Raw genomic sequence first — 6000 nt, 5'->3', positions numbered from 1 at the left:
GCAGAATTATTCTGGAGACTGTCTCCTTGTCTGGATTTAAGAGGCCCATATGACAGCCCTCAGCTCAAGATAGTCTCCAACTAATTGCCAGCAAGAAGCCAGGGCTCTGAGTCCTAGAGGCACATGGAAATGAATTCTGCCACCAAAGTCAGTGAACTTGAAAGAGGATGCTTCTCTAGTCGAGCCTCCACATGAGAAACCAGCCCAGCTGACAGCTTCATTACAGGTTTATAAGACTCTAAGCAGAGGATCCCCCTTAATTTGTGCCTGAATTCCTGCCCCAAAACACAATTAGGTAACAAATGGGTGTTGTTCTGAGTTGCTATGCTTGTGATAGTTTGTTATGCTACAAAAGAAAATGAATACACTACCTTTTTTAAAAATCATTTTTTTCCTCAAAGATAAGTTATGTACTTATTATGGAAGATTATTCTGTATGTTTACAGAAGGCCTTAACCAGAGTTTGGAACTGGACTGCCCGCCTGATGATGTAATTATAGGAATTATATCCTAAAAATTAGTAATATGAAACTTGTAAGAGTACAAAATAGTATCTTTGTGCCTACTGCCCATTTGAAGCTCAGTTAGTGCTACTTTGACTAGGTATGGTGTCATGCTCAGGGTCAGGTTCCAGCCCCAGCTGAGGGCTGAGGGGAGTGGGTGGATGTCGGGCAGGGAGCTGGAAGAACACTCGAGAGACAGCAGGTAAATGAGATATGGCTTTATTCAGAAGTCTCTTCTCAGGGTCAGTGTTACATGTATGCACCACACAAACAATAGTGGCTTAGAGCCAGATTGGATGCTTTTCTATGTTATGTCAACATGGCTATGATTATTTAAGACATGGGACTATGGGCCTGTGCTACAAACTCGCTTAGTCATCCAGGCTGTTTACCTTGGCCTATGCCTGCTACCCTGTGCCTGCTTGGCTGTAGCACAGCCATCTTTCTTACATATGGTATTATTGAGATTGAAATGTCATAACCACGCTGCAGAAGGGAGGCCTCCACCAGTTCTCATTAGACAACACAGCTGTATTAAATCCTTCTCTCTTCAGAAGCCAAGACCTATGCATTCCTACATGAATAGCTTTTAAAGGTTAATTAAAAGCAGTGAGAAATAAAAATTTATAAGCTTCTGCTTATAATTTTTAATAGTACCATTTCTGACCTTTTGATTGTGATCTTATGATGTACTATCCAGATGCCAGCTGTTCACTCTTCCCATCAACTTAAAGGAGAACTCAACAGAACATAGATAGAGTCCTTGCATTTCCAGGAAGGTTTTTTCAAGGTTTGTTCTGGTGAGTACAATTTCCTATGGCTGTTTGGAGGTTTTCTGTTGTGAATGAGATATTCTCTTCTTGGAGATTCACGATCTACATTAGCATTTAATAAATATCAAAAAGTTTCAACTAAGAAAAATAATTAACAATTTCTTTACTACATGTACTTATTTGTCCTCAGAAAGCTTTCTCTGAAAACACTTTACAAACTTAACAACTTCTGCTTGAGAAAGAGTGTGTGAGAAGAATGAACTCATCAATTTGGAATCTTTATTTTAAAAAATATTTTCAATAGCCTTCACACTTGAAATTTGAAGCATCAAATCTACTAAATAACAAATCATTATCAGAGCAAGTAAAACTAAAAGTTCACATGGAAAATTTTAACAATAAAGCATTATTAGAGACTAAGTAGTAATATGTGACCAAGACTGGTCAAGAGATAAACTTGTGCATATTAATGCTATTATGATCAGCTTTTATGTCTCAGATAAGACTAATAAAGAATGATGCCAATGTTAGGAAGGAAGATTAAATACATAGCAATATATTTGCATTGTCAATTTGAATATTTTACTGAAATATCAGCAAATGGTATATCTTTGAATTTTCTAACACAGAAGTAAATTGTCTTCTGTCTTCAAATTTTATTTGCATTCACCAACACCAATAAGGCAGGGGAATGTTCCCACATGCCAATTTAGCTATAGTTAAATCTTTGCAGTTTCAAAAACACAGCACCGTCTCCTACCTTAGCACTTACTGTCTTCCTGCCCGAAATTCTCTTCCTCCAGATGTCTGAATAGCTTACTCCCTTGTTTTATCCAGGTATTTGCTCAAACGTCTCATCCGCTCTTTCCCGGCTACCTTCCAAAAAGGGACACATTACCAGCCTCACTTCCTCATCCTTTACTCTCTATATTTTTCTTAATTGAAATAATCTATACCTGTGACAGTTTCTGTTGGCTTATTTGCTTGTTGACTATTTACCCAAGATACCCAACCGCAATATAGATTTCTTGGCAGCAGAGATTTTGCTCAGTTGTGAATCCCCAGCGTCTAGAGTAGAGCATAATTCTCAGGAGGTATGAAATAAATAGCACATGAACTAATGAAATAGCAGAAGTTCATCCTTCAGAACAGACTTACAGGCAGTTGTTTAAGGGAAGTTTAACATAGGAAAAGCAGTGAAATTCACCATATTAAGACTAAAAAAGAAATATGCAATCATCTCAATGCATATAAAAACACATTTAACAAAATCTGACATCTATTTTCAATGAAAACTGTGAGCACACTAGAAATAGAAGGGAACCCTCTCAACCTGATAATCATGACTGCAAGAAAACCTACAGCTAACATCACAATTAATGGTAAAAGACTAGATGCTTTCTTCTAATACTGGAAACAAGGCAAGGATGTCCACTGCCAGCACTTATATTCAACATTACACTAGAAATTCTAGTCAGTAAAATAACGTGAGAAAAAATTAGTAAAAGGCCTCCAGGACGGAAAAACAGCAAATGAAACTGTTTATTTACAGATGACATAATTGTCTATATAGAGCATTATATAGAGTCTATTAAAATGTTACTAGATCCACTATGTGAATTTAGCAAGATGACAGAGTAAGAAATGAAACATACGAAACCTATTGTGCTTCTACAAACTAGTGATGAATAATTGGAAAATGAAATTTTAAAACATTATCATTGCTACCATCAGCAACTGTATGCCAATAAATTGAAAAATTTAAGAGAAATGGATAAATGCCTAGATTCTACCAAGACCTGAACAGAACAAAATCTGAAATTCAAAACCTGAACAGACCAAAAACAAGCAATGAGTTCAAAGCCATAATAAAATGTCTACTAGTAGAGGCCGGGCGCGGTGTCTCACGTCTGTAATCCCAGCACTTTGGGAGGCCAAGGCGGGTGGATCATGAGGTCAGGAGATCGAGACTATCCTGGCTAACACGGTGAAACCCTGCCTCTACTAAAAATACAAAAAAAAATTAGTCGGGCTTGGAAATACCTGGACAGAAAATAAATGAATAAAAAAATACTCAATTTTATTTATCATTAGGGAAATAAAATTAAAATCACAATTAGATACCACTATTTTTCCATCAGAATGCCTAAAATTAAAAAGATTAATCAAAGTGTAGGCAAAGCTGTGGAGCAACTGGAACTTTCAGACGGTGCTATCTGTAATGAAATATGGTACAGTTATTTTGGAAAATAGCTTATTAATTTATTAGAAAGTTAGACATATATCTTTCCTATGACTCAGCTATTCCACTGGGCAATTATGCAAGAGAGATAAAAGCATATGTTCAAACAAATATTTGTATGTGAATGTTCATAGCAGCTTTATTTTTAACAGCTGAAACCTAGAAGCAATCCAAATATTCCTCCAGAGGTGAGTGGATTAAAAAAATGTGGAATATTTATGCAATAGAATGTTTCCAATCATATAAAAGAAGGAACTGTTGATACATCTAATTATCTGAATAAATAGCCAATTATCTTGAATAAAGTGAGCCAGTTAAAAAAGAAGGCATATGATTTTATTTTATTTACATAATCTTCTAGAAAATGCAAACTATTGTGGCAGAAAGTGGTTTGTGGTTGCATGAAGAGTTTTGAAGGGACTCACAGGCATCCAGCTGTGCCCATCAGCATCCCCGGTTGCTTTTCCTCTTTGATGAACCCTCTGATCCCTGTTCAGGTCAGTTTCAATGGGAGAACGGGAGGCCTGGAAAGACATCTAAAAGACTTAACCCTTCCACAGGGGGAGTTAATTTGCTGCATTAGCTGGGGGCTATGCAATACCTTCTTGCTCAGATTGCCTACTCCACTCTCACCCATCTCTCTCAAGGATTACGCCTTCCTCTGGGATTGGACTTTGAGGCTGGGTTTTGTAGATGGGGATTTATTTGCAACTGGCAAATGAAACTCATCTAGCCATTAGCCTGTTGCAATTATTCCTGTCTGGTCAGCCAAATGGGAGCTCAGCACAATTAGATGCCAGGAGAGAAATACCTAGGGGGTAAAATTTTTATGATGACTCTCATGCTATTATCATGAAGTAAATCCTCAAAATTCTCTTTCTGTCATTCTGCCCTTCTCCCTGTGCCGGGTAAGATTTTGAGGTGGAAAGACATCACGTCTCCTCTCTGGAATTTGAAATCTAAGCATGATGCTCTCAGGGATGTGCCAGCACTCTGAGTTCTCCAACTGCATGGTATTCATGAAGCAAGTTTCTCCAAGGAGCTCTGAGCATTTACAGCCTTAATCCAATTCAGCCTTAAAACATTCGTGATATTAAATGACTTTTGCCCAAAGCCCCAGCAAGCAAGCCATCGTTGGATTGATCTCAATCCAGGAAGTCTCTTTTATTTACTCATGGGCTTCTCTGTACTCCCAGAGCACTTTACTGGGACCCTGCATGCAACATTCAGGTTGCTTTGCCTTCAGATGCACGAATTGTGCGTGAATTTGTCTCCCTGGCTTAAGTGTAAACTCCCAAAGAGCAGGGCAAAATTAGAAAGGCTGTTGACACGCCTACCCTGTGCCAGCCACAGGATAGTCACTCTATGTCTATTGAACTGATCAGTTATATTTTTTATTGATAGTTCTTCCTTCAACTTGTGCACGCAAGTGATGAGGACACTGCAAACACAGCTCCTTTAGCAGCTGGGTTGCAGGGGAGGCAGGGTCGTGGTGCAGATACAGGCCACCATTTGTGGGCTGGTTTCTCATCTGTGTCATGGAGTCACTGAGGAACTGCCTTGCATAGGCAGGAAGACTCATGTAAAAAGAGAAATGCGGCATCTATCCTAGGGGAGCTGAGAGCTCAGTGGAGATCAAACAGCACTGGAACAGTGGACAGTCTGGGCTGAAATCTCCTTGATCTCAACCCAGGCTCTACTTCTAAGTAGCTGTGTGTTCTTGAGCAAGATGCTCAATCTCTCTGAATCTCATGGTTTCTCTGTCCACCCCAGGATGCTGTCTCTATCCCCCTACACACCTGAGATTTTCCGCCTGTGTGCTTGCTGCACTCTGAGCTGACACCTCTCTCTTCACAGTGACTCCGTTTTCTTGCAATTGCCATTTTCCATGGCTGTTTCCTCAATGAGAAGTCGATCTCCTTGGAGGCAGGGATTACATTTTATTTATCTTTATTTCCCCAGAGCCCAGCATTGTTTCTGGAAAATTAAGATGATGATTCTAATATTTAGCACATAGGATTCTAATATTTATCACATAGGATTGTGAGATAGAAATATATTTATTAAAGTGCTTAGTATGGTGTCTTTTTCGCATAGAAGGCACACATTATAATTTATTCAGTAACCATTTGAAATGAGCTGTCTTATTGAAATCAGTGGTATTACCCCACTTTATAGATGGGAAAACTGAGTCTCAGAGACAAAAGCAAATGGGAGATTCTTGCACTGGAAAGACATGGCTGCATGATGCATGGGACTTCGTTGATGGTGAGTTTGCAGACGGTGAGAGAATTTTTTCTTCTAAGAGACGTTGACTAACTAGAAGGAGGAGGGTCTTGTTCGGGGAGATGGGGAAACCACTGGCAGGAAGCCTTCAGCCCTAGAATTCCAGAGTCCACCACAGGAGGAATCCAGAAGAATATTTCCTGTAGGAAATGTGTCCTGAAGATTAATGGTGGGCTGAATGCTGAGTGCGAACATT

This window comes from Mandrillus leucophaeus, unplaced genomic scaffold, assembly GCF_000951045.1.
Source record: "Mandrillus leucophaeus isolate KB7577 unplaced genomic scaffold, Mleu.le_1.0 Scaffold784, whole genome shotgun sequence".
Classification (NCBI taxonomy): domain Eukaryota; kingdom Metazoa; phylum Chordata; class Mammalia; order Primates; family Cercopithecidae; genus Mandrillus; species Mandrillus leucophaeus.
This window is presented reverse-complemented; position numbering follows the sequence as displayed.